Raw genomic sequence first — 14,918 nt, 5'->3', positions numbered from 1 at the left:
ATTTCCATTGGCTGAGCGAAACGGCATCCAATTTCCATTGGCTGAGCGAAATGGCATCCAATTTCCATTGGCTGAGCGAAATGGCATCCAATTTCCATTGGCTGAGCGAAATGGCATCCAATTTCCATTGGCTGAGCGAAACGGCATCCAATTTCCATTGGCTGAGCGAAATGGCATCCAATTTCCATTGGCTGAGCGAAATGGCATCCAATTTCCATTGGCTGAGCGAAATGGCATCCAATTTCCATTGGCTGAGCGAAACGGCATCCAATTTCCATTGGCTGAGCGAAATGGCATCCAATTTCCATTGGCTGAGCGAAATGGCATCCAATTTCCATTGGCTGAGCGAAATGGCATCCAATTTCCATTGGCTGAGCGAAACGGCATCCAATTTCCATTGGCTGAGCGAAATGGCATCCAATTTCCATTGGCTGAGCGAAATGGCATCCAATTTCCATTGGCTGAGCGAAATGGCATCCAATTTCCATTGGCTGAGCGAAACGGCATCCAATTTCCATTGGCTGAGCGAAATGGCATCCAATTTCCATTGGCTGAGCGAAATGGCATCCAATTTCCATTGGCTGAGCGAAATGGCATCCAATTTCCATTGGCTGAGCGAAATGGCATCCAATTTCCATTGGCTGAGCGAAATGGCATCCAATGTCCATTGGCTGAGCGAAATGGCATCCAATTTCCATTGGCTGAGCGAAATGGCATCCAATTTCCATTGGCTGAGCGAAATGGCATCCAATTTCCATTGGCTGAGCGAAATGGCATCCAATTTCCATTGGCTGAGCGAAACGGCATCCAATTTCCATTGGCTGAGCGAAATGGCATCCAATTTCCATTGGCTGAGCGAAATGGCATCCAATTTCCATTGGCTGAGCGAAATGGCATCCAATTTCCATTGGCTGAGCGAAATGGCATCCAATTTCCATTGGCTGAGCGAAATGGCATCCAATTTCCATTGGCTGAGCGAAATGGCATCCAATTTCCATTGGCTGAGTGAAATGGCATCCAATTTCCATTGGCTGAGCGAAATGGCATCCAATTTCCATTGGCTGAGCGAAATGGCATCCAATTTCCATTGGCTGAGCGAAATGGCATCCAATTTCCATTGGCTGAGCGAAACGGCATCCAATTTCCATTGGCTGAGCGAAATGGCATCCAATTTCCATTGGCTGAGCGAAATGGCATCCAATTTCCATTGGCTGAGCGAAATGGCATCCAATTTCCATTGGCTGAGCGAAATGGCATCCAATTTCCATTGGCTGAGCGAAACGGCATCCAATTTCCATTGGCTGAGCGAAACGGCATCCAATTTCCATTGGCTGAGCGAAATGGCATCCAATTTCCATTGGCTGAGCGAAATGGCATCCAATTTCCATTGGCTGAGCGAAATGGCATCCAATTTCCATTGGCTGAGCGAAATGGCATCCAATTTCCATTGGCTGAGCGAAACGGCATCCAATTTCCATTGGCTGAGCGAAATGGCATCCAATTTCCATTGGCTGAGCGAAATGGCATCCAATTTCCATTGGCTGAGCGAAATGGCATCCAATTTCCATTGGCTGAGCGAAATGGCATCCAATTTCCATTGGCTGAGCGAAATGGCATCCAATTTCCATTGGCTGAGCGAAACGGCATCCAATTTCCATTGGCTGAGCGAAATGGCATCCAATTTCCATTGGCTGAGCGAAATGGCATCCAATTTCCATTGGCTGAGCGAAATGGCATCCAATTTCCATTGGCTGAGCGAAATGGCATCCAATTTCCATTGGCTGAGCGAAATGGCATCCAATTTCCATTGGCTGAGCGAAATGGCATCCAATTTCCATTGGCTGAGCGAAACGGCATCCAATTTCCATTGGCTGAGCGAAATGGCATCCAATTTCCATTGGCTGAGCGAAATGGCATCCAATTTCCATTGGCTGAGCGAAATGGCATCCAATTTCCATTGGCTTAGCGAAATGTCATCCAATTTCCATTGGCTGAGCGAAATGGCATCCAATTTCCATTGGCTGAGCGAAATGGCATCCAATTTCCATTGGCTGAGCGAAATGGCATCCAATTTCCATTGGCTGAGCGAAATGGCATCCAATTTCCATTGGCTGAGCGAAACGGCATCCAATTTCCATTGGCTGAGCGAAACGGCATCCAATTTCCATTGGCTGAGCGAAATGGCATCCAATTTCCATTGGCTGAGCGAAACGGCATCCAATTTCCATTGGCTGAGCGAAACGGCATCCAATTTCCATTGGCTGAGCGAAATGTCATCCAATTTCCATTGGCTGAGCGAAATGGCATCCAATTTCCATTGGCTGAGCGAAATGGCATCCAATTTCCATTGGCTGAGCGAAATGGCATCCAATTTCCATTGGCTGAGCGAAATGGCATCCAATTTCCATTGGCTGAGCGAAATGGCATCCAATTTCCATTGGCTGAGCGAAACGGCATCCAATTTCCATTGGCTGAGCGAAACGGCATCCAATTTCCATTGGCTGAGCGAAATGGCATCCAATTTCCATTGGCTGAGCGAAACGGCATCCAATTTCCATTGGCTGAGCGAAACGGCATCCAATTTCCATTGGCTGAGCGAAACTGCACCTCAAGTCCCTTTGGCCAAAAGCACAGCAACGCAGATACTTCGTCACGGAAGCCAGTGGGGAGCTCAATGTCAAAGCGGACGCGCCTCAGGAAAAATAAAACACAAAGAAAAGCGGAGGAACGCAGATGCATCGTCACGAAAGCCGAGGAACCGGCGGGGTTGCTGCGCCTGCACAGTGGGGGAGCGTGATGTAACTGCCGGAGCGTGGTGTGGAAATGGAAGGCAGGCCGCGCTGCTTGTAGGAATGCGCTGTGTGTAGGAATGCCTTTCGCATTCCTACTTGTAAGCAATCTTAAGTGTCTTTTAAACCCTTTTTCTGGGCGTCAGATTTTAGTCACGATGACCTGCGTTTTGTTGCCTCACCGTGATGCCCAGTCACTGCGTTTTAAACGTAGCACTTTCCGCGGATTGCCCACGAGTAGAGTAACGTTGAAAGCTGAAGAATCCCTTCGCGATGGCGGACAGAACAGAGCGGAAGCGGTTGGAAAGCTGGGACATTAAAAATTGTCTGTTTGTTCACTTTGGAGTGAAGAGAGGAATTCCACTTCGCCGGCGCTATCATATGTAGCTCAACATTTTTAGCTTTCGTGGTGTCGGGACATGACGGGCGCTAGGAGTTGTCTAGAACTTGCTCGTGATCCTTGCGACGCGCTTCTCGCTTATTTTTTTTCGCCAGACTAACTGTGATTTACTGCAAGAACGAAGAAGCGCGAGGAAGTATTTGAGTCAGGAATCCTCTACGCCAGGGACAGAATCAGCGCAACTATTCCTGAACTTCTCAACCTCGAATTTCAGCCACGTTGGCGGGAAAAATTTTCTGCTAAGTTCAGCGGGGAAGGTACGCAGGAGGAGCACAGTCCCCTCCTCCTCCTCAAGAGCTGTGCTCTAACTCGGCGCTACAGAAAGTTGTAAACGGCTTTCTTTTTTTTTTTTTATCCCAGAATACAACGATGTTGTTGCGGCGCGTTGCCCCTTTAAATGGAACAAAACGTGACTAATTTTAATCAAAACTAACGAGAAACGTAATTTAATAAACGATACCGCGAAACAGTAAAAAAAAAATTAACTAAGCGTTAGTCATTTCGGACTCTAACGATTACATTCGTATACATTACCGAGAAACATAACATGTTACTAGTAACGTCGTTACTTTTAACGCGTTACTTCAAACACTGGGCATAATGCGGCTTCTGAAGTCAGGTAGAAAGACTTACCTGTTTGATCGTAGGTTCCTTTCGGTTTCCGTCCGTTGCAGTTTTTGTAGCTAAGACATTCGGCGCAAAAGCAGGAGCAACTGTAAAAGCACCTCTCTCCGATCCTTGAACTGCTCCTTTACACGCGCATCAAGGCCTGGGGAAGTGAGGAGCGCTTGCTGTTATTTTCGTTGTTATCTGGGTAGCCGTATACGATCATCCAGCGCATTATCAGCTGGCAAGAAAAAAAAAAGAAGGAAAGTGTGTTGGTGTGATTCAGATAGCAACTTCAAAAACAAAGAGGCACTGCCGTCTGTCAAACTGTTCCAGTTCCCGGGAGTACGATGATTTTTGGGACGACCTGTACTTAGATATAATGGTTACGACACCCAATTTGTATCCTCCCCCCGCCACTTTTTTTAGATCCAGAATGTCCCTACACAAAGAACGAAAACCTATGGTGTACGGACCCCTTTGAGCCCCTTCCAGAAACGTACAGCACACCGCCAGATTGACAGTCCTAGATAAACCCCCTGGCTCGGCAATCTAACCTCATTATGCATTGAATTTTATTTTTTAAAGAACCTAAACCGTGGCATCTAACTAGGGAAGTGACAAATTTTAACGGAACAAGTATACTTGAATTAGCAGACTTTCGAAACGCATCGCTAGTTTTATCAGCGTAATGATTGGAGCTAGGGGTTTATCCAGGATTATATAAATCAGGGTTTGCGTACTTTGTGTAGTGTGTTCTAGGTCAAAAAGGGTGTGGGGGGAGGTACAAATCGGGTCCCTAAACAGGTATCTTGAAGCACCGGTCGTCCACGGCCGCAGAGCTAATGTCCACGCAGTGTTAGACCCATCCGCGCTCGCATTCATGTCATATATCTCCCTGACCTGTTAACAAAGACTCAAGGCACGCAAGGAGACGCCACAGAATTGTTGTTGATAATTCTGTCGCGTGCTTTTTTATCGCCACACAATCGTCACCTGAACCGTCATCTAGAGGTCGATGTCTCGAGGTACCTGATAAAGGGGCTCTAAAGTGTATTTTTACATTCGTCGCTTGATGATGATAACGCTTCCCATCCATCCTATAAAATCTGGAATTAAATCCATGCGTGGGACTGTAGCCTCCTGTATACTCACAAAGCCTGGCAGTTCGACGACGGAGCCATTGAGTATTCCGGTCCCAGATTTGGAGCGCGAGGATCTGGTAGCACAGAGCATCAAAGAACACTTTCTCGCGGAACCTGGACGTCAGCGCACAGCTTTTGTAGCGGCGAGGACCCGAAACACACTTGTTCGCTCGGGAGTGTGTTTCGGTGTCTCACCGCAGCGTGTGTACCGGCGTTTCGCCGTAGTGGGGGCACCAGTCACGTGGATCTCCTCTCATCCGTTGTGCGCGGTTCCACCTTTTCCTTTTTGGCGGCCGTTTCTCGTGGCGATCTGCCAGGCTTTGTCAGTATATAGGAGGCCCATAGTCGCACTTTTTTCTACTAAAAACGCGAGAAGACATCGTCACACGCCCTTTTGACTAAGACATATACGATATGTCACTGTCTTAGGAAGAAAAATAAAGGACCACACATGATCGTAATTTAAGATTTTGCGGGACTTTTACGCCGCGTAAGTTTAGTTAGCGTCATAAACAAATTCCCACTGTACCCCTTGGAATTCCAAAAACCTTGCAGACAATGCAAAGGAATGACAAGTTATACTTGCTCTCCGAAGTTGTGAGGCATCTTTCCCCGAACTACCTTAGAACTGTAAGTTGCCATTAAGTCACAATGGAATTTTATTTTCAATCAGAGATCCAAGTATATCAGAAGTGTTTGTTTCTAGACACTTCACAATTAAATCTTTTTTTTTTTTAATTTATTAAGAAGCCACGCCTATCATCGAACGAACGTTGAAGATCATAGGCCTGTTGCTCTCGGCCAGGGGGCGCGAAAGCGTACGTACGACGCGACCGACCGTACCGTACTTTCATCGAGCATAAAGCTGCGCTGCAGCGTTCGGTCATGCACGTGCCACAGCCGTTTACAACCGTGTGTCAGCATTTGTCTACGGGCTGTATCATTGCACTCACGCTGAAGCCCGGTTTAAAGGGTGCGACTTTACTTGCGATTTCGCAGTCGCGACAGAGCTCGTGCAGCAAAAAAGAAGAAAAAAAAAAGCGTGGTGGAAGTCGCGGTTCACGCGGCTGCTTAAAGATCCAGTAGAAATTGACGCTCATTTAATGAGGAAAACGAGCGGATCCACTCGCGGTTGCGATTCGAACGCCACGGTATAAATTCAGTCTTAATAGGTATGGACACGAAATCTTTTCACTTGTATCTTCGTTTTAATGTTGTCTATGTTGTAGCGGCAGCCCAGAAATACTAGTCTAGGCTAGCGTTTCTGGGCTGCAGGCAAAAAGTAAAGAAAACTATTTTTAAAACAAATACACAGATCTCCAAACTGCATCTGGTGGAGGTCCGTGAAACTTTGTTGGAATTCCGCCACGTCATGAGTATCTAAGAAACAGCGCCAGTTCGCGGCAGTATGACGCGCTCGTGGAGTTATTTATGGCGATATTCCACAGGTAGTTTTGGAGCGCGCTGGGATCGACTTTTCTGGAGCGCGCCTATTTCACTGGGCGGTCGGAATCGAGACGGACGTGGTCCTCCTAGTCGTTTCAAGGCCGGTTCTCACATGCAGCGGAGCGCTGATGTAGCGCTTCTCACGTGCCGTCAGCGACTTATCGTCTGCCATGAGCAACAGTCTTGACGGTGCGATACAAAGCTGGTGAACGCTCCCGTCAGCACGCGCTTAGCGCGAGGTAAGCGCTATGCTTGTAGCGCTCCGCTGCATGTGTGAACAGGCCTTTAGTTACCACTCCAGATTTCGATCCGCACCCGAGAAAACTCGCTCCGCCGATTTCGGCGGACTCAACCGGATGCTAGCCTGGCCAGCCCCCGGTGCGCACACGCGCACAGCTCCTCCAGCCGCAGTCGCAATGGTCGCACGTGCCAAAACGAAAAGCCATCCCAACACACGCAGCCTCGGCCCATTGCGCGCATCAGCGTACCCTACGTCAGCGGGACCAGCGAAGCGCTAGCGCGTGTGCTAAGGAGAGAAGGCATCCAAGTGTCACACAGGCCTGTGTCCACACTGGAACGATTCATGCTGCGACCCAAAGATCGCATCCCAAAAACAAGAGCACTGATGGTGGTCTACAACATCCCATGTGCAAAGTGTCCCGCTACTTACATCGGCGAGACGAAAAACTTTTCTCAGCGCGTCACACAGCATAAAAACGACGTACGCAAGTTTGACCGCGAGCGCAGCGCCGTCACGGGACACTGCGAAGTTCACGACCATCCAATCGACTTCGCAAACGCGCAAGTAATTGAAACGAAGCCACACTTCCAAAAAAGGCTTTTCCTGGAGTCTTGACCCATGCAACACACACCGGAAAACATAAACAAGTCCCTGACTGCTTTGCCAACGGTGGACGTCCATGGATTGCGCCATCTGACGACGGCTACAAGCGAGAAACCATCTGTATAAAAGAAGAAGAAAACTGGGGTCGAAAACAACTAAGAAGAAGATTAAAACTGCCGCTGCTATTCGCGATTTACCGCCGAATTCAGAAACCTCACTCAAACTACACTCAAACTGAAGGGCCCCTCCACTTCCTCGAGGAAGGCGCGAGGGCCGGCGCCGGCCAATCGCGACGGCGGATCCGTCCTCGCGATTGGCCAGCCCCGGCCCTCGCGCCTTCCTCCAGGAAGTGCAGGGGCCCTTCAGTTTGAGTGTAGTTTGAGTCAGGTTTCTGAATTCGGCGGTTAGTTACCCCTGATGAAGGAACCGAGCAGGTATCTTCCGCCTAAACCTAAGCTCATAAGTTCATCTTCAACACAATTAGAAAACGGAATTCTGGGGCACACTTGCCTAGACGCCAATATGAAGAATTTAAAAACAACGTCAAACATTAATAGATTAAAACTTCTGTGATCTTTTATCCGCGGCAAGTTTAATATTTGAATTGAACAATATATCACCTTCTCATCGACCAGATCGGCAAGAATCGGCCACACCAGATCACTTCGGCAATACAGATTTTAACATAAATGTTTTTAAATATTTATTTTTCCCTTGGACAATTCAGGAGAGGAATTCACTTTCAAGCGATATTTTCACGCTTTCACTACTCACCAGTTTTGATAACGCACTTCATAAGATATAAGTTTAGATCAAACTTTGGGGGTGTATTTATTGTGTATATTTTACGAAAAATTTCCCTCCTGCTAATGCTTTCACCGAAAGCCGCAACATATTCATTAAATAAATTAAAATAACATAACATAACCGATGCTACGGTGGATGCATCTTAAAGTTCGGCTGGAATTCGTGTACACTTAGTGAGGAACGATGACGCAGCACTCGTGTCCATTTTGTGCACACACTTGCCACATCTCCAGGTGACGCCGAAAAATAAAAACGCCATTGCTATCCAGGAAGCTTTATCGTTCCAAAGGCCTTTCCAATGTTCCCCCTGCACAACCTGGAAAGTAACTCCAAATACCCTGCTAGAAAATGCATTTTACTTTAAGAAAACCCAATGGACTTGGCGCCGACGGCTTTAGCGTAGTTGGAACGACCGGACGCGCGCTACCTCGAGGATTTCACCTTTCAATTGGGAGGGTGGCTGCCACCATCTATCGTCGTGGAAAAAAAAAAAAAAAAAAAACGTCGAGAGAGGAGCAGAGACAGCTGTCTCTGCTATCTTGGCGAATTCGGTATTTCGGTGCGTCGGCCCTCTCCCTCGGCGCAGCGCGAAAACGCAACAGCCTACAGCGTGATGCGCATTGCGCATGCATGCGAATTCTCTGGGACGGGGGGTTTCCGCTCCGCTAGGGGAGGATTTGGCGCTGTAGGCGCACATTCCAATGCAAACGAGCGAAGGGGAATGCAATCTCCTATAGACCTTAACAACCTCCGTCGCATGGGCGCTGCCATCTTGGAATCACGTGATGCGGCCGCCATAAGGTGGCTTTAGCTCGACGCTCCACTCACGCCTGCGCGCCTTGCTGAATGAGTTGTATTTGTGCTTTCCATCGTGTTTCACCGTAATATTTGGCCTTGGTCTGTAAAGTGTCGCTTATGTTTATTTCCTAGTTTCGTGTCATCATTATGTGCACAACTTCCCCAATTTATTATATAACACGTTTTGGCTATTTCCTTAGGCGGCGTCGCGCATACGTGTGTGTAGGCTAGAAAACGCTCAGGAATCAGCCTTAGCAGTGGCGCACGTGGAGCTTGTAGATTAGCACGAGAGTTGATAAGCGAATTATTTATGACAGAGCATGTTTTCTTGGGGTTAGTGTCGGAACATTCCCAATAACAGGTGTAACGTTTATGATCGCGCATTTAGGATGTTAATACGCGAACAACATAGTCACTATGGGTGTCTCTCGAAAGCATCGTGCTCTGCCTTCATGAAAATCGAAAGCAGTTGCATTTTAATATACTATAGTGTAATCCTTTTTGTGTTATAAACATTCGCTTGATGAGTTTATTTATAAATGTAGAAGAACTGTACATTGCACTTGGTACAGCGGTCGACGACGACGCTGTAGCACCCATTCATTGCCCCTGGCCACGCCACTGGCATGGTCGTTCAAAATTTTGTTTTTTCTTGCTGACCATCTAAACATACCTAAAATTCTTCATTTCTTTATTTTTATTTTTCGTTCAAAAGAGAGGTGGATACGTTCTTGCTTATTCTTTTACATTCTACGCGTCTATACATGAGGTTTTCTCAGTCGGCGATGTTTAGAAAAAAGTTGCTGTCCTTGAAAATTAATGGGTGAGTACTAACCTCGCTGGGTTAATTTGTTCAAAGCGATTCCACACAATGTAAATCAGGTTGTCGACATGGTTCTTTACGATGATGGCATGCATCAGTCTCTTCATTAGTTCATTACTTTGGAAGCTGATGTCAGTCGGTAGGGCTGTATACTATAGTAGTCCTCCTCTCGATTCAGTTCAGTCGTTTCTCCGCTGATGCTGGCCGAACGACGAACATGACCACATGAGGTGTTAGTAAAAAAAAAAAAAGAAGAAAAGTCTACAATTTAGTTCGAAATCGCTTCGTGGTTTTTAAAGTAGTACCACTGTATTGTTGGTTGTGTATCACAAGAGACACATCTGTACCAAGAAACTAAGCAAAAACTACGTAACGCACCGACACAGCCACGATGCGCGCCGAAACCGAATCCAAATTGAAGCCGCGTTACGGCGGCTAGTGCGTCAGCACCCTCTATTAGAGGGTCAGGAAACTATGGAGATTAAAACGTATACAGTCACCGACAAATTTAGGAGGGCGGGGCGTGGCCTATTAGGACCTCGCTTCGTATATGGTACCTCGGCGCTCTTATCGGCAGATGCCGCAATTCTATGAGCTGGTGAATGATAGCAATTGATGATAGGGACTGGACACGCCTTGTGTTTCAATAGTGAAGTATTTGATAACATTATGTGTCTGGACACCGAAGGCTATTGGCCACGCCAACAATGTCACGCAGATCTCACGACACGTGTAAGGGAAGGAACGAATCATAACAGCTGCGATGTTTGCTCTTAGACACTTACAGTGACGTCATCGGGTAGGGTAGACCGGCCTTTGAACCTTGCCGTTTGTCCCCCCCCCCCCCCCCCCCCCCCCCAGGTTCACTGCGCGGAAAAGCCGTGTCAGGCGTAAACACCTTTATCCTCTCGCGGACTGCCGGCCTTGGCTTGCGAGAAAATTAACCTGCGCGGAGAGGCCGTGTCAACCTCTCCGTGCAGTCTAACGCGGTCCGCCGGCCTTGGCTTGCGGGAAAATTAACGAAATGAAATCGCGTGACCAAACACCTCAGATGGAATCGTTATCTGAACGTCGGGCCTGTAAGCAGCCCCTACGGGATTCGTCTTATATTTATGTTCCAACGTGTCTGCTATCGATCGTCTGCTGCCGAAGAAACGCGAACCTCCGCCCAGTCTACGAAGGACCGGCACCTCACGTAACACGGTTCCTCAAGAACGATGGAATACGGGAATAAAACTCTCACGTTCATCAGTATGAGTGCCCACATTGTATCTGCCTAAAAAGAGGAACTGGAAAATTTACTGAGCGTCAACAGCCAGTTCGAATGGGATGGCGTGCGAAATCTCACGCCGTATAGATCAGCGTTCCAGATGGCCCCGACTTCGAAACGGCAGAACCCTATCATGGCATATACCACAACATGAAATGAATATTTTTTTGTTGTTCTTGTCATTTAACAAATTATAAATTTTTGTGGCTTGCAACTTTTTAATAAGATCAAAAGATTGTGTTATCGACCTTTGTCGACCACATTGCCGCTACTTGGGGCCAATGTTGTACGGAACGGCAGTTCTACGGAACGGCGTTCCTGGAACGGTTGCGTACAACTGGTTCCGATTATTTCTTTTTTGTCAGTCGGAGTGTTTAGCCACTGAACAAACAATCGTCTGTTTATTCGAACATCAGTGGACCTTATCGCGAAATGCATTCCACTCTGGCAACACTGATGACAGTTCCTCTGCTCCATGCGTTCCAGGCCACAACGCCGACGAGCGGGCTCGAAGAATGTCCGTTCTGGAAGGGCATCGTGAATTCCCGTGGCTTTCGGAACCTGCTCCTCAGCGCGGCCAGCTCGGCGTACCTGGACATTATGTTACCGCCAGAGTTTGGAGTGGAAGAAATTCGCCTGCTGACCCAGCTGCTAAAGGTGCTGCCAACTTCACAAAAAATCATCAGCGAAATTAGGGGCGTCTGCAACTTACTTACCTGCGGCGCCGTCGAAAGCCGACAGGTTGCGCTGCACATATTTTGCAGAGCTAATGACGCCTACTCTAAATTGTTTCCCTATCCGTACTGGGCAATTATAAGCACAGAACCCACCAACCTGCGCGAACTCAGCTTAAGAGTGGGCTATTTCTTTCTGGAAGGGGAGGGTAATTTAGAAAAGCTTCGGCGCGGGGCTGATTTTCACATTGTCGTGCATGATCAGGAGATACTGATGGCTGGAAGTTACGCAGTCAGGTGCCTAAACTGCACAACAAATGACCAACATGACTTTCCCCGTAGTCTAATCAGAGACATATCTATTCGGGGACGAGGAATTACCATCGCGTGCTCGGAGCCCTTGATTTTCCAAAGCCCATCGTTTCGCACGTTAACGGATAGTTTGCTTCATTACAACTGTTCGATAGAGATAAAACAAATGAGTTTTGAGCAAGCCTTCAGATATTACTTACCTAAACACATGTATGATCCAGGAACGATTTTTTATTTTACATTTGCTTTTCTGCAAGATATCAACTTTCCAACAATATCGACGCTGTTTTATTTCGACAGAGTCTGCTTCGCAACGTACGTTGGAGCGCTGGAACCTTTGCCGAAGGAAGCTGTCCTCTTCTTGCCCTTCGCCATACTTGTCTGGGCGGGTCTTTTAAGCTGCTTCATTCTTTGCTCGCTCATCAGTTTCTTCGTCACCTACAGCTTCCGTCGAACAATTCCAGGTTATCACGCGGTCGCAGCTCCTTTCGCGGCGTCCTTGGTGCAGCAGGGGTACACCGCGCCTTTGCAGGCTGATACATTTTACTCTTATAGGATACTTTTCGGGGTATGGTCTTTGGCGGTAACAGTATTGGTCACAGGGTACAAAGGAGTTCTCACCTCCCTGTTATACAACGTACCGCTGGGCGGAGAACTTACCCATTACGCGACCTGAGTAGACGTTGAAAAAGGAGCCTCTGGCATTTGCCTCCTAAACTATCCAGAAGAAGGAATGCAAGATTTTGCTGCCCGCTTTGTAAACGCAAAAAATAGAGCGAATCTCAAGATCTTCGATTGCTCAGACAAATCAGGAAATCTCCGAGTGAGGGGTGGCACGCATACCTTGATCGTTTTCAGGCCTAGTTCTGACCAGGCTGCGAGCCTCAAGGACGAGCTGTTTCGAATCGGCTTCGTTGAGACCGACACGATCTCCTCACCCGTGATCACGGGACCTCAGATTAGATCGAATTCTCCCTACTTCAAATCAATAAAGGAACTCCTCGGTCGTGCTTTCGAAGCCGGTCTGTTTCAACGAGCGGAAGGAATAGCGGAGTTTAAGAGTAGGGTTAGGCGTCAATTCAAGTACGCCCGGCCCTCGGAGACCGGAGACGTAGCACTGGAACTGAGTGACCTCCGGCCCTGCTTCGTCATCTGGGTGGTCGGAGTCGTCCTCAGCTTGCTGGCTTTCTCGGTTAGTCACGTGATCGCCCGCTTCCGCCCACCGAGCATTCGCATGACTCGGCATACTGTTCGCCAGACCTGATGATTATCAGGCCTTTGAGAAAGACCGAATTTTTATGGGGGGCGAATTACCAGTCTGGCGTATTTACTATAGCATTGCATTTACCGCAGAGGTAGAGCAGCCTGATTGAAAGAAACATCAAGTGGATGGTCATCGTGCCTTGGGATATCTGATGTTCTGAATGATTGTTGGTTCAGTGGTCGGGATGAATTTGTAACCACGCAAACATAAACCGAAGAAAACGTGCAGCGCTAAGATAGTTATTAGCTGCCTTCGGTACACAACAATATTATTTGAAAACGCCTGAATAGTTATCGATTCTTCCGAAATTCGAAATCTCAGTGGTAAGAAAGAAATTCGCCTTTGAAGAAACTTTCCTTGCCAGCTCGCTCCACTTTTGTTACTGTTTTCTCAAGCTCGTCAAACCTGTCGGTTCCATGCAACCACAAAAATCATCATAGGGAACCAAATTATCGGGACTTTGTGACAACCTCGCTGCCGCTGAGATCATGGTTTACTAGTCCAAGGCTGGGACCAGCAGTAAGCCCATGCCTTATTGTCACGTTGGCCGTCCCTGCAGAGAAACCACGTCTACGTTCTTACTATAAAGCGTCGAAAACCAGTAGTTGGCGACGCTAACTCAAGCCAATCGTCACAGTCAATACGTATCAATGACGTTGAAACCATCGGCGCTGAGGTAAATTATTTCCCTGAAGATGAGAATGACTCCGTGTGGGGAAAGCATCGGCTTCAGAAAATGATTACATTTCCGGTACTCTCGGTTCTAATAATATTAGTGGCTCAGACGGCAAAATCGTTTAACCAGAGCAACGAAATCAACACAGTGGTAGGTGTTATTATTTTCTGTAACCAGTTTAGCCAACACCACCTAGACAGAAGGCCTCCGCATGGTTTCCTCTTCCTCTATGAAACGTCATCACAGTCGGATCGCGCTCGGTCGGCTATTGGACCCGGGTCCGATTTTCGACGCGCTGATTGGCCACGAGCCGCAGCCGAACACTGACGCAGCACTCGTGCCCAATCTCTCGCCTCGGTCGATCTGACTATGATGACGCGTGAGGAGGCCTTCTGTCTAGGTGGTGTTGGCTTAGCAGACATGGAAGTCTCGTCATTGATGTAGCAAGTGAAGTACTGTTCAAGCTACTCCGGATGGACACCCTCAACATACTTTAGGTACAGGCGCCCGTCCCAGGTACCTATCTTCGAAACCATGGCCATATTCGAGGAGTATGTTGCTTATATTTTGTCACTCAACTCTTGGAGCAGGTTGAGCAATAGGGTATTACTGTGGAGACCGGTTATAACGAAGTCGTTTATAACAAACTAGCCGCATTCCCTTCCCATTCCCTTCTGCACTTCGTAACCAAAGTCGGTTATAACGAAATATCGGATATAGCGATGTGATTTCCGATTCCCGTCGACTTCGTTATAACCAGTCTCGAAAGTATAGCAGTTAGGCGCCAAAACCGGGCGTCTAATTAACTTGCGGACAATGCACGACCCAGAGACAGGACAGTCCTTACACTTCAAGCCCAACACCAAGTGGCTGCAGGATGTGAACCTAGGTTTCTCAGCGAACAAAGTCTCAGAGAATCTGCGGGTTTCACATCGGTGCTCAAACTGCAAACTTCTTGTTCACCTCGCAAAGCAGTGTAATGGAAAGGGATAGAAAAGAAACTGTATCTATATTAACACCAACCTTTATCTCCTCACTCCTATGATGCTTAAAATGCAGTATTT

General features: G+C 47.6%; 1 protein-coding gene and 1 pseudogene across 1 annotated transcript in view; one reads left to right on the top strand and one right to left on the bottom strand.

Annotated features, from left to right (window-relative positions):
• LOC120845218 (monocarboxylate transporter 11) overlaps positions 1-3,976 on the bottom strand; it is a 29,598-nt gene extending 25,622 nt beyond the window's left edge. Inside the window, exon 1 of the mRNA XM_040217039.3 lies at positions 3,823-3,976. The gene's annotated coding sequence lies outside the window, so the exon portion shown is untranslated. The remainder of the gene's footprint in view (positions 1-3,822) is intronic.
• Positions 3,977-11,360: 7,384 nt separating this feature from the next.
• Positions 11,361-13,178, top strand: LOC115309672 (annotated as a pseudogene).
• The last annotated feature ends 1,740 nt before the right edge of the window (positions 13,179-14,918 follow it).

This window comes from Ixodes scapularis, unplaced genomic scaffold (genome assembly GCF_016920785.2).
Source record: "Ixodes scapularis isolate PalLabHiFi unplaced genomic scaffold, ASM1692078v2 PGA_scaffold13__105_contigs__length_92229423, whole genome shotgun sequence".
Classification (NCBI taxonomy): Eukaryota; Metazoa; Arthropoda; class Arachnida; order Ixodida; family Ixodidae; genus Ixodes; species Ixodes scapularis.
Note: the sequence above shows the minus strand (reverse complement) of the source record. Positions and strands in the feature narration are given on the sequence as shown.